A 15,331-nucleotide genomic window follows, 5' to 3' on the forward strand; every position below is an offset into this window, starting at 1 on the left:
TATATAGTATGTATACTGTATGAGTGTGTTGTCATTCTATACATTGTGTGTTTGGAATCATAAAAATAAAATTATTAACATATTATCAACCAAACAATCAACCATGTAGTTTCTAAGCTTCGTATTTCTTTGTATTTCAAGTGTGTGCTGCAAAATTGAGCTGAAGCTTAGCTTTACAAAATCAAAATCGCATCGAAAGTCAGCAAAATCTCAATTAGATATTTTCCGCAAATCGTCCAGCCCTACTCTGGAGGAAAAAAAGAAGAAAGGACAGAAAGAAGAAAAAGGCATGTTTGCTGTAAGTTCACATCAGCGTTGTGAAAGTGAGAGAAGACTGGGATATAATACAAACAGGGAGTTGAGAAAAGCAGCGTGGCTTTGGCGGGCAGTTACAATCCCTTTTAGCCAACATCGCCCACAAATCCTGGGTGGCTGGGAAACACGAGTACATGAACAATCTCAGTAATTCACACAACGTGGCACGCTCATCCATTAGTCGCCACCAACGCAACTCTATTGCTTCACACGTTAAGCCACAAGAACGTCAAACTTGGGAAAAATAAAAAATATATATATATGAATTTATATATATATTTATCTCTATATATTCTATATTCTCTAAAACAGCAGGATTAAAAAGCTTTTTGACAACCACTCAAGTGATAACCTGCAAAACGAAGTCCGAGGTTCTACCTAAAGGTCAGTCAGAGCACGAGGAGGAAGGGAAGCTGCAAAAAAGCCGACAAGCTTCAATCCTCTCCACGCAGGTTATGTAGTAATGAAGCAATTTATGTTCCACACGCATTTGTCAGTCAATTATATTCCTCCATTAAACCCAGTGATGATTCGTAACCCCAGATGAGGGGCTGCAGTGGTCTTGCAATGCCAAGTTTTCAATTGTATCCTGGGCTCTGCGTATCCGACATTAGCAAACCACACTCAAATTCGCAGCCAACTTGAAAAGGCACCACAGCACATACATGGGTTCCGTCCCACAAAACATCCTCCGCAGTTTCAAAATGAACACCCACAGCCACCACAAAAAAAGTGAGAAAATTATTTTTTTCCTTTTTTTTTTTAATGTACAGTGTGTAGTTTTGTTATTTTTGTGTTTTGTTTTTAAAACAGGAATTCCCGTTCATTCCCTCATGTATTAGAAAAAAAGTTTAATGCTTTTGGTTGTACTGTGTTTTCATTGGGTTGTGACTCTTGAAAGACTGTCCGCTGAATCTCCTGCTTTCACTGGAACAAAAGAAAGACTGATGTCTTGTGTAGAAGCGCGGCTCTTTCCTCAGGTGGAATTGACTACCAGGGGTCCTCCAGATCAGCACCGCTCTGAAGAAAGAAAGAGACCACATAGAAAGCACAAACAGCTGGATTAGACATTAAATAAGCTCTGGAGAGTCTTTATACACCTAGAACTAATAACCGGATGTTAAAAGCTCAAATGTAACACTGTGATCCTTTAAAACTTTTTTATATACACTACCATTTAAAACCTTTATTCTTAAGTGTGCTCTGAAATTGGCAGAGATCAAAATACTTATTCATATTTAAATCAATCATTACAGAACTGCAATGATTCTGTAGCTGTGTACATCTGCATAAAATCTAATAAACATTCAAATCATGGATTAATACAATAAAGAAGAAAATTAATAATTCAAAAACTAATTATTACTAAGGGTACAATTCCTTATGCCAAATGCTTTTAAAATTCTCATGCAGTCACAGGCCTCAATCAATACAAATGATAAATTACAGTACAATGTAGATTTAACATTGCATGTCCTATTATGTGACTATTGCGAATGTTCACATTGCTAAAACAAAATATTGTGCTGTGCAGCTCTAATTATAATAATAAATATAAAATAAATTCGTGAGCACCAAATCAGCATATTGGAATAGTTCTTAAGGATCATGTGACAGTGAAGACTGGAATAAAGGGGCTCAAAACTTTGATTAGTCCTGTAGATTTGCTTCATGCCTAAATATTTTAAGATATTCTAAAAATTCTAATTATTCTAAAAATGTAACATTTCATACCACGATAAATATTGTACAAAAAATGTTACAGTGTGCGGAAGGAATAAAACTTCAAACCTTTAATGTAAACACTTTAAAAATACAGAATAGTTCAATACATGATTTATACTTGCCAAACTAAAACATTAAGTTAATCTCCAAGTCGTAATAAAAAGCTGAAGACTAGCTACAAGTGACAGTGTTCACACAAAAAGAAACCAACACCACTTGGACAAAGTGAACTCTTATTTAAATTGCCCCTGGTCTCCCATACTCCATTACAGTTAAGCATTGCCAAATCCATTGCCAAATCCACATAACACTAATATGTATCTGCCTGTCTGACAAGCCGTAAACTGTTTTGTGCAATCTTGTGACTGAATAATGTGGAAGTTAGTGTATACTCCATCAACCGTTTTCGTTTCTGTCAGCTTTGCGTTTAGTTACAGTATTAACTAGAGGCTCATATTCTTTTGTTTAGTGGGAAGTATCAGTGCAATAAGGGACAAAAATTAAATCCAGGTTGTTTTCAGAAGAAAGCTTTCAGTCTTATAGAATAGCCCTCCATTTTGCGCCGGGCAGATAAGTCTGTCAAGCTTTATTCTGCGATAACAACCTCCATGATGCACTTTATCCCACAAAGTCCCTGGCCGCAATACCATATTTCGAATGCATGGAATAAAAAAAATGTCGCAATTTGTGCAAAATGAAATGTGGCACCTTAAAGTTCTACGTTATAAAAAACACTAAGGCTATTACTAGGGATGCACGTAACTTTTTACGTGCTCAACGTTGCCTTTAGAACAACAATCACTTCATAATTTAAGAATCGCAGTGAAGCTTCAAAATATTATTTAATTTTTAATCCTCATACTTGTCCATTACTTTTCAAATCACTTGATTTTTTACATTCTTACTGATTTAAAAGACAACAAAGTTTATGATCACTAACTATTGTGTATGTTCAATAAGGTCAGAATAACTTGATTTTATTTTTTCATAAATGCATTTTACATTTCTTTTCACAAATTATGTCAAACAAGTAATCCGATTTCTATGCATATAAACCACATTGTAAGTTTAATTTGAAGCACTTGCCAAATGGAACATCTCATCTTTGAACCATGTGCAAAGTAGGCTTGCCACAATAGATGGTGTTGACGGTGTTACCGGTTTTAAGACGGAACACCGGCGACAGCACTTTTCCACCATGACACAGTCCCCAAATTTTTTTTTTTTTTAACTATTAGTTTTTTTATTAAATATTTATTTGAATTAAACGGAAAATATCATTCTAAAAAATTTACTTAAGACGAGAACATGCACTATTATTAAAATCTGAACATAGCTTCAATGCGTCATATTTCATTTATCACGTGAGGAGAACGACAGGAGTCGAATTTACAGAAAGAGAATGGCCGACGATTTAGTGTCAAAACGCAAAATGCAAAAGCGCCTATTTGGCAATAGTTTGGGTTCAACCAAATGCAAAAAGAGAACATGAAAACGTTAATGAGACAATCTGCAAGCTTTGCCTGACAAAGGTGGCAGCATCTGGAGGAAACACAACTCATTTTTACACGCACCTTGATGTTTAACTATGGGTGGGTCACGGGTAGATTCGATCAATAGCCATAAATACGCAACGCATACTCTCATTTTAAAAATCACGCGACCATCATCTCACAATGTTTAATAATGAATAATCTTATTTTTTATTAAAACAATAGTGATTTAGCAATGCTGCGCCAGTAATAAACCAACTGCAGGGAAACAAAGTAACCATCGCGGCAATCACAGTGATTACTTTTTTTCGAAGTTCAGCTGTTCTTTTTTGCACTTGATTATTATGCGTTTAATGTTAAAAAAAAACAATAATGAATAGGCCGACATGTGTATCCTGTGTGTGTGTGTGTGTGTGTGTGTGTGTGTGTGTGCGTGTGTGTGTGCGTATTTTATCACTTTTATCTATCTGGCAATATTTCGGCTTTTAATCAAATGAAAAGTTAATTTAGATGAGCCAATATTAAAAAAGTGCAGTAAAGTAACTGTGACGTGTGGCCACAAATCGAATCTGAGGTCTGATCTCCTCTCTCTCTCTCTCTCTCTCTCTCTCTCATCCAGACATTGATACAGACGCCACACAAGTCAAGTCACAAAACTGAGGCTAGTACCAGCTGTAAGGTAGAATAGCTGAAGCCTTTGCGAAATCTGTCAAAGTACAGCACTGAAATTAACAGGCATAAATGTCTTTGAGCCAAAAGTCTATCTGTAGGATATCTGTATAAACGCAATCAGAGCCAATATTATGTAGAAGTTGTATAACCTAATAATTATATCAATTCAAATAAAATGAAAACCAAAATAAACAATTCATTGCATTTTTTGTTTCACAATAATATACGGAAAAAATAATAAATTAAAAAAAAAAATCAAAGGGTGGCTAGTTTGTATTAATGTGTTTTAATATTGATAAAAATATGCTTAGCCTATTCAAGCTTAACGGTTGTATAAGCTGCCAATAGGCAAGCCATTCAAAAATATTATTTTACTGTGTACCGAGTTATAATGTAAATTGTACAATAAAAACTAAATGTATCATGTATCGCTGTCATTTAAACATGCAATTCATAACACTCCAGAAGTTAGTCTATGCAGTGTGTAAACTTACAGGAAGGTGTTGGTCAATAGTCATACTTCGCACCACATTATTGAACTCCAATATCTCGGAGGAAGATTATGTTACCAGATAGCCAATATTAACTTGAGATTTTACAAATAAAATGTATTTTAAAAAGGAACAACACGCAAATAACAAAACAAATAAAACTGGTCTCGTGGAGTTCAGCACTTGACATCTTGCCAGTGTATGAATATACCGATTAAACCAGTGACAAGATCTCATCTTGGTACTACAAATCAATTTGACCATAAAGTATTTTTTTTAATTTAAGACCTGCACACAGTCACATACATCTTTATCTTAACGGCTTTAGATATTCAAAGGCTACGTTCACACTGCAGCCAAATGTGGCCCGAATCTGATTTTTTTGCCTACATTTGACTCTGTAATGACAGTCTGAACAGCCCAAACCGCATGGAATCTGATCTTTTCAGTTCAGATTTGTGCCACTTTCATATGTAGTATTAAATCAGACACAGATCTGATGTTTTGCAATGTGACTGCAGTGTGAACGGTTTATGTCGGATTTCATGTGACTTTTACACAATCTTTAAGCGACATGCGTCATCATTCTGTGCTGCAAATATCATCTCCTCAGCTGTATAGTAGAATGGCACACAGGGCAAATACTTTACCACAGAAAGTTGGTTATTTATTTTGAAAAAAAAATAACAATAATAATAAAGGCAAAACTGGTGCTTGTTAACCAATCTGGTTAAAGATGGGCCTCCGGTTGATCGTGAAGCTAAAGACGGGGGTGTTGCAGATAGGGGATCCATTCGCAAAGGAGGGGGGGCACTATCCTTTTAAGGACAAACTTTCTCTCTGAGAGAAAAAAAGGGCAGGTGCTCAAACACCCAAAGCCACCTTCTGCACGTGCCTGCTGTTCATCACGAAGTAAATAAAAATTACTCTGCAAACAGAGATAAATCAACTCCGCCTTCACAGTTCAGTCTGTGGCTGCGCATTAACCTTGGATGAGTTGACTACACCAGTGGTCAGAAAGACACGCACTGCGGTTGTCATAAATCACAAATGATCAGTGTTTTTTTATCACAAGAGACTTATTTTAGGTTTCGAATGGCGAAATACACATTAGTAATAGCAGGACAACCTTTACAGTTCATGAAATACACCACGGTTTGTCTGTGAAAAGGGCAATAATCATATTAGCATAATCTGACAATGTGCTTCGTCCAGTGGCACGCATTGTATGCAGCAATTAGACATTTTGTGCTGTCCGTAACTGTACTTTGCGCATGCGGGGTCAGTTGATCTATGATCTGTTCACATTGCAAATCTGATATGGCCCATTTATAACAACAATGTGAACAGCTATGCAAAAAAATCTGATCTTGAGGAAAAAATCTGATTTGAGCACTAAGCCTTGCAGTGTGAATGTAGGCAAAGGTGTTTAGAAGTAAACCTTATGTGGTTTGGTCAGTTTTAGCGTGATCAACATGAAAGATAACCTAGTCTTGTAATGAGGTGTTGTTTGACAGTCTTTGCAATGTGCATGCACACGTTTACTAACATTATTCCTTTTCAAGAACACATCTAGGCAAGTCATATTTAAAGACATGAATTCAACTGCATTCATTGACAGAAACAATGCTGCTTTGTTAATGCAACACGCAAATAAAAAGTGAATTATCAACAGGGCTTGAATATTTAACAGGTAAACAGTTATGTAGTACTACTTCGACAATTTGGTCATAGTGCAAATCGCAAAAAAAAACTTACCAGCAAATAAACAACTGGATAATTCCTGTATTACTTCTGATACATTTATGAAATCAATATATATGGGATGTATGAAGTGAGATTCTGCCACAATGTTTTTAAAAAAAATCTCTAGTCTCTTCAAGAAATATTGGAAAAAATTAGTAATAAACTTACCAAATGAAACAGGTGGGCTGCATTAATCAAAGGGTGAACACATTTTGTTAATATCTTAACTATGTTTGTTCTGGATATGAACACCATCCTTATATTTGTATGTGCAAAAGTTCATACATTTATTTATAAACATATACTCCATAATACCTCCCAAAAAATGTTCATCTGGCTACGAAAAACATGTTTTGGTGTTTAAAAAAGAATTATTAACAAAAAAGAAAAAAAAAGTGGGATTTGGGATGGATTGATAATTTTATCATCACATATGGTCACTGGCTATCAGTGAGAAACACAAGGATATAGTCTACTCCTCACAACAAGCCAAGAAAACATCACACAAGTGATTAGACCTGGGAATGTCAAAAGTACTAAGTTACTAAAATCTAACTCAAATTAGAAATTACTCCAACAGAAATGACACTGTGTACAATAGTAAATAACTAACAGCAAAAGCTTTGTGTTTTCCTTCATTAATAAACAGTAACTTTACTAATATTCAACTAAAATACTGTTATTTTTTTAGATCATTATAGATCAAGAAGAATCATTGAAGAATTTGCCCTCTCCTGTGGTTTGTAATATAATGGGCCGCACAAATGTCTTGATACCTCTGGCTGAGTGCCATACACTCTGCAGATCTCTTGCACTCCCCATACTGAATATAACCCCAAACCATGATTTATCCTTAACCAAACTTGACTGATTTCTATGAGAATCTTGGGTCCATACAGGTTCCAATAGGTCTTCTGCAGTATTTGTGACAATTGGGATGCATTCAACAGATGATTCATCGGAAAAATCTACCTTCTGCTACTTTTCCAAATGATAAATCAAGTTATTGTTTGTTGTTCTTACAACCAACTGGGATCAACGACAAGACTTTTGTCAGATAGTGTATATCGTATGAACAAAATAAAGTCTATAGTTTCATATTATCCTTATGAGCGCAATATTACATGCCATTATGGGAAGTTTGCTATTTTTTTTTTCGCTACTTTATACACTGAAAAAAGTTGAAAGTACTATGACCCATTTAAATAAAATTAAATGTTCTATATTATAAAAAGTATTAACAATTCTGAAATCCCACGGCATTAGTATCAACAACTGGAACTTTTGGTATCATGACAAGCCTAATGAGGAGAGCCCAAGGGCATAACGTAACACACAACCCAGGACAATCTCCAGGATGTCCAGTTGGGGAGAGGGGAACATTTGGATCAAAACTTTAGCTTTGTCCAACTGGCATTCAGACCAACACTTGAGAATGTGTGACACTAATTAAACATACAAACCTAACCGACACGTTCTCTTGAGCTGTTGGTCCTCACACAAATTATTCTATTTATAGTAACAATCACAAGACAGATATTCAAACTGCAGGCTTTACAACATGCAGCGCGCACTTTCACCAGATCACACGCTGTGCAGTGACATCGTCAACATGAGACGTGGCTGAACATTTGATAATGGTATCTACTTATATGCGATTATATTCATTTAGTTATCAAAAACTGATGTTTAGCCGAGGAGTGTTTGTGAGGGGGTGATCTCAACCGCTGTGCTTTGGGGAAGAGGATGATTGGAATGAGCTCATTACAGCTGTGATTTGAGCAGGATGTTTTACTCTCAGCAGAAAATAAGTGAGAGAAGCTGCCAGGTGGCATGGGATGGAGAGAGCAAACGCACTGTGAGAAAATAATACTTGCTTGATGAACGCTAATACCAGGTATAAACAAGTCCATTAAGTGAGGTGGCAAACGCAAGGCAACGTCTCATGATGAGATGAACCCAACAGGTCAAGGGGAAGGTTATATTTCTACATTTTTATGGTAAGACCAGGGTCTAAACGCACACATGTCATTCTTCTAGGAGGTTCTAGACCAGTGGTTCTCAACTGGTTTGGCCACGGGACCCACATTTTTACATGGTCACCAAGCCGCGACCCAAATTTTTAGGAACTATAATATAATTTTAGAAATTATAAATAATTTTTTACTTTATTTGTTAACATACACAAGTAGTGACAGATAAATCATAGGAAAATCACCAAGACTTACAATTAAACAATATTTTATTGCTGTCATTTAACAAAATGTATGCACTTTTGTGATGCCCTCAGCTCTTGGAGTCGTGTTTGAAAATAGTCCACAGGTTTGTCCCTGCAACTGGGATGTTTGGTTTTTGGATGTTTTTGGTTCTTGTGAGAGCACCTCACTACATATGACACACTGAGGTTTTAAGCCTTTTTGTCATCTATACATGTAATTCCATACTTTAAATATTCGGGGTCATACTTGCGCTTCGACATATTTGTTGCTGTAATTAAATGTAATTTCACATGTCAAAAGGTATGGTTGTCGCGTGCATTACAAAATAAAAGTCCGGTATAAGCAAAATTTTACTTTTGCTGTTTTTTTGACCACACACTCCGCGACCCACTGAAATTGTTCCCGTGACCCAGTTTTGGGTCGCGACCCACCAGTTGAGAAACACTGTCCTAGACAATTAAAAGCATAACTCTGTTCATACTTACACCATCCTCTTCTCTTTGGGGGTTCAACCGGTTGTACACTGTCTCAATAACACTGTGTCTGTGAAGAAAATAAGATAAAAACTTTTTTTTTTTTGTGAACTGGTGTACAGGTTATAGAGCAAGATTCAAAGTCAAGATGGAATCTGTGAACTTTATAGCATTATAGATCATTAAAACCTAAGGAATAAAACAAGGACCAAAATCTTGCATTTGGCCAATGACCTGAGCAACTGTATGAGCTATTAACCATGAAACTGCATTATTTTAATTTAAAAAAGATCATTTTCTGCATATTAAATAACCCATTTTCACATTAGCCTGGGCAATAATCAAATTATATGTGTTCTCTGAGAGATTTTTCACTTGCTATATGGTGTTAGTGTTAATTTTATGAACAGCATGTAACCCAGGGGTCTCAAGCCCGCCCTCCTCCTCCCTCTGGCCAGCAACTGACGTCAAAAATACAACAAGATTCAACCTGCCAAAACATATTTCTGAACCACTATCATTGTTGTGCAGTTGCATGTAGCCACTTATGGTTTGGACCCGCCACCTAGTCGACATTTAAAGTACTGCATTCGGATTAGTTTTACTTTCATTTTCTCTCAGTGTACGGTCGAGAGTAGCACACATGCGTTTTAATTCTGTGGCTGATTTAAACGTTGAAATATATGTCGGTAAGTGCTCTTTTTACTAAAGCTATATTTTTGTAAATATTCAAGAGTCGTTTGATCACTATCAATTTTATACCACCTGTATTTTACTCTACAAACAATTCTATATGGCTTAAACATTATGCTAGCGGTGTTATGCTAATATTCGATTCAAATGGTCTCATTTAATAGATTTTCCTCATATGCTTATTAAGGTTTGCATAAAACTATGTACATTAGTAAGATTGTTCTGCTAGTTGAATTGAACATGTTATAATAGATGTGAATATGTACATACTCTCACCTCTTTGTTGTAGTTTTACAAAAAAAAGAAAGATATTGAGGAAAAAAAATTGCCAGTAAAGTCACTAAATTTTCCCTAACTGCTTTCAGCTGTTCTTACGCTAAAGTTACAATACAATTGGTTGAAACAGAATAATATTTATTATGCCTATTATTTGTAGTATTTTCATAGCAATTTAATATGTACAACAAGAAACAAAAAGCTAGTTTTGACTGCATATACTCTGTGGAAGAATGACTAAATGCTCGGGCATACACACAACAACCACAGATATATTTCTGTAGCTGATGTGTGACACAGTAAACATGCTTATTTGTATCATCACTGGTGACAGGTAATGCTTTAAATATAAACATCATTTCTGCTGTCCTAAGATGCATCAGTTACGTCAGGTTTCCACTTTGTTAATGTTAAAACGGCCCTCCTATGAATTGTCAGTCACTGAAATGGCCCCCGCCATTTGAGCCCCCTGATGTAACCCTTTACATTTGTGCACGTGTATAGATTTCGACTATAATTTTTAATTACTTGCTGGCAAGGCCACCCCCTGGTGGGAGGTTAGGGATGTTTTCTTGGGACAAGCTGCTCATGACATGTGCCAGTTCAGGCACACCATCTTCCCTGCTTTCTCTACGAGTTCTGAGAAAGAAATGACAAACCACAGGTTAAACCTTGTTAAATATTTAATAAACTAATTCACAATAAACAGAATACCATGCAGTAGGGCTTTATGTAAATGAGACCTCCTGTGCACGTGTACTGAGAAACAGGCAATACATTACTAGAGCACTGGTGTCCAATTGTATTCTTTTGTAAAAGAAAACTGCAAAGTAAAGACATATGAAGAAAGAAACAGAGACGCTGAGAGACAAAAGTGAGACTCTAGAAGAAAAGTCTGTGGCCCAGTTGGGCTGCACTGGGCTGCTCTGGGCCTGTTGCCAGTTAGATGTTCAGCCAGAACATTCCTCAACAGAGCAGCAGTGCTGATGACTCCCTCAGGCTCTCACAGCACCCAGCCAAACATTACAACAACGTTACCCCAACCTTTGCCCAAAGCTCAAGGCCAAGAGTTTACATAACCCCCAAATCCACACAAAACTAACAACCACTTGCCGGAATATGTTCAATGTCCAATAGAGAAAGGAAAGGCCAGTGGAGTTATAAAAAAAAAAAAAAAAAAGGAAAGAAAGAAAAAAACAGTGTCAGGCAATCGAGACATTCAACTAAGTAAAAAGAATAAACATTGGCAAAAGGATAGTAGGTGTAATTATTACTCTGGATTTGTATATGACAGCACAAAAGTAAATAAAGATATGGGCATCTGTCTGGTTTTCTCTCAGGCCCAGGTATAATTGTGCATGCATTCTAAAGCAGGGCTATCAAAATCACCCAAACTCACTTTCACTTTCCTAATTAAAAACACCTAATCAAAATAACGGTGTTCTTCAGGCATTTCAAAACCAGCCGGTAAAGTTTGTTGAGGCAGGGTTAGAACAACATCCTGCAGGGCTGCGGTTTGACACCCATGTTCTAAAGTGTCCATATGATAATTTTGTGACATGTTTTAAGAAAGCACACCAAAACAAAGCATTTGTACTTCAAACCACAACACAAAGATTAGTTGCCATCCACATCCTTGTTAGTTGCCTGCTTTACCGCTCTCAAGTGGTCGTAAGAGATGCAATATAAATAGAATTTTAGGGGCCGTTCACATAATCGCACTAGAAAGCTCAAGTTCACTATTTCAAAAGGAGAAGAGAAGCAAATGAGCAAGTGGTGCGTTGCACTAGCTTTATTCAGACACAACTACAACACAAGGAGGGGAAATACCCCAACTTTTTAAAATGCTGCATGAACCAACCAATCAGCTTCACCCTTATGCATTAGACTAATCACATCAGACGAACACAGAGCACCTAAACACTATAGCACGGTTTCCTTTTCTCTCTAAATCAAACCTTAATTAATTACATGCTTGCTTGAAACCTACAGATAACTATGATGAAGCAGGTTATGAGAAAAACTGCTGGGCTGCGGCCCTCCAGGAACTAAGTTTGTCATGCCTGCTGTAAATAAAACTTGTATCAGAGCTACAGCAAGAGTTTGTCAGGGGTGATTCCATGGAGTGCAGCTGATGGTACCTTAGCAATAACAGATGCCATATATATATATATATATTATATATATTATATATATATATATATATATATATATATAATATATTATATATATATATAATATTGTGTGTGTGTGTGTGTGTGTGCGTGTGTGTGTGCTTGGTTTCAAAGTTAAACAAGGGATTGGCATGCTCAGTGACACATATAAATGCTTTCAAAATTATGTAATGTAATGTGTATTTATATAGTGTATTTATCGTGTATGGCCATACACTTAAAGTGCTTCACAATCATGAACCATTACCAGTGTGCAGCATCCACTTGGATGATGTGACGTAGCCACAGGACAACAGCGCCAGTGCGCTCACCACACCCAGCTATTGGTGGAGTGGAGAGACAGTGATAGAGCCAATTTGGTGGATAGGGATGATTAGGAGGCAATGAGCTGTAGGAATTTGGCTAGGACACCAGAGTTACACCCCTACTCTTTACGAGAAGTGTTATGAGATTTCTAATGACCACAGAGAGTCAGGACCTCGGTTTATCGTCTCATCCGGCGCCCATTGACACTATAGTGTCCCCTTCACTTTACTGGGGCATTAGGACTCAAACAGGCCACAGGTTGAGTGCCCACTGCTAGCCTCACTAACACCACTTCCAACAGCAACCTAGTTTTCCCATGTGATCTCACATCCAGGTATGACCAGCCTCTGCCCAGCTTAGCTTCAGTGAGTAACCAGTCTTAGGCTGCAAGGTGATATGGCGTGATGGTGCAGAGACTGTTATTATGCGTTTAGCCAATGACCTTCTCTTTCTTACCTTCCACACGTGACTCAAGATACTTGTCCAACTCTGCATCTCTCTTTACTGCATCCTCTGACACCTTGGGTGCATTTGGCAAACAAACTAATACAATACTCATATTATCTCGACTTCCCTGAAAAAAGAAAGAACAACAGCAATTTCATTGGGAATAAAGTATTCAAGTCACATAAAAGTCACACACAATAGTGAGCGCTAGAAACTGTACCTTGTGTAGACTGGTATCCACCACTTCATTGCACACTCTCTCCAAGTCGTTCGTTACCTCCAGCCTCGATCGCACAAAAGCACACAGATCTTCGTTAGTCATCACATCCCAGATACCGTCACATGCCAGCACAACAAATTCATCCTCCGAATCCGACCGAGCAATCTCAAATACTTCAGGCTCTGGTGACACGAGCTGCTCCGTAGGGCCCTTGCCTTCTACACACTTGTAGTCATAGTCCCCCAGTGCTCGGGATACAGCCAGTGATCCGTTAACCCTCTGGATCATCACAGAGCCACCTGCATTCTGTATACGCTCCTCCTTCTCCCGAGGGTCGCAGGGCTTATGGTCCATGGTGGAGAAGCAGACGTGAGCGCTGCGGCAGAGAAGGGCCCGTGAGTCCCCGCAGTTAATGAAGTACAGATGTTCACGAGACAGCAGCACAGCCACTGCAGTTGAGCCGCTTCTGTCCATGCCATTCCGCAGGTCCGTGAAGCTGCGCATGTGTTCGTCAATTCTCAGGAAGCCGGCGCGGATGCCTCTTTTCACTGCCTCTATGGCTAGCGTCTCAGGTGCTGGAGCTCCGGCCTTACGCAGTTCATCTGCTGATCCTGCAGCGATGATGTGTTCCAATAAGTGTTTGGAGCAGTAGTTAGCGACACGCGAGCCAGCATGACCATCATAGACGCCAAAGAAAGACCAGTCGTCCAGACCATGTGGTAGGCCTACAGCAGCAGTGTGTGCATCTTCCATCTCCACCCTCCATCCCTGCATGCTGCTGAGGCCAAACCGCAGGCCGTTCCCCTCTCCGTGAGCATTGTGCTTTTCAGTTTTGGGCTTATCCAAAAACGCCCCCATGGCTCAGGCCACCTTCTGCAGAGATAGAGAAACAACCACTGAGTGACAGTATGAAAAAGACAAGTGGGTTGAAACACAAAAACAGCCATAAAACATAATCGGTTTCATTTAAAAGCTAAAAATATGATAGTGGTAGCTTAAATGAGTAAGCTAACATTCTAGTAAGCATTCCATTATATTGCATCAGTGTAGCTCCATACCAGCTGCTTTAGGCATGAAGATTAAAAATAAAGGGGGGGGGGAAGCCCAGCATATACAGTCTAAAAACTCTCACTGCAGAGTGAACACAAATGTGGATGGTTTAGTCTTAGTGCTCAATAGACGGATTTCTATTAACAACAAACTTTGAGTGAAATAAACATGTAGAGATTCTTGGCCCTAAAGCCAGAGAGTGGGCGTAGCATCTGAAAATCAACAAACTGCAGCCCAGATAATCCAACCGCTTCTACAGGGCTACTTTACTGCTATTGCAGCTCATTTTGCACTGCTATTGGAGTATTAGCCACCGAAAACTATATATTACACTGCTCTATGAGAAAAAAAATGTAGTGCAGCTTCTTTGCTGAAATAAATCAAAGGTCACACTTTATTTTGATGGTTGTTGAATTTTAGTTACATTGCAACTAACTCTCATTAGATTATAAGTAGACTGTTAGGTTGGGGTTGGGGTTGGTGTAAGTTGACATGTACTTGAAAAGTTTCTTAAAGTCCGTAAATGTCTGTTCAAGGAGCAGTATCAACATCTATCAAAATAAAGAGTTACCAAATGAAACAGCTGATTGATTGGATTCTTGTGCCTTAATAGTCACATTTTGTACCAGTTTTATGCACTTTATATTATTTCATCAGCATTATTTGTACATTTGGCATAAGCACAGACTAAAATTTTTGCTTCACAAGACATGTACAGATATGAGCAAAGTTGCTTTTGTTTTGACTGTATACGATTCAAATTGTCTTTGACTTGCATGAATGTGTAATCAAGTACAATGGTTTCAACTAAAACATCTACATTTTTTATTAAGTCACCGACACCATGGAGTAGGGCAGGGTGATTATCTGAAAAGTAATCAAAATCAACATTCAGAATCTACGTGAAAAAAATACTATAGTAATTTATAGAAAACATTGTGTTTTTGAACATTTTTTTTCCATATTAGTTATGAAGTCATTATTGGTTTCAGTCATTATGCGTTTTAATTTCAGTTGTTCAACGTTGATGT

At 37.7% G+C, this 15,331-nt stretch overlaps 1 pseudogene; it reads right to left on the bottom strand.

Moving 5' to 3' along the window:
- Window positions 1-273: 273 nt before the first annotated feature.
- LOC130239460 (protein phosphatase 1B-like) lies at window positions 274-14,120 on the bottom strand (annotated as a pseudogene).
- Window positions 14,121-15,331: the final 1,211 nt, after the last annotated feature.

This window comes from Danio aesculapii, chromosome 13 (assembly GCF_903798145.1).
Source record: "Danio aesculapii chromosome 13, fDanAes4.1, whole genome shotgun sequence".
Taxonomy (NCBI): Eukaryota; Metazoa; Chordata; class Actinopteri; order Cypriniformes; family Danionidae; genus Danio; species Danio aesculapii.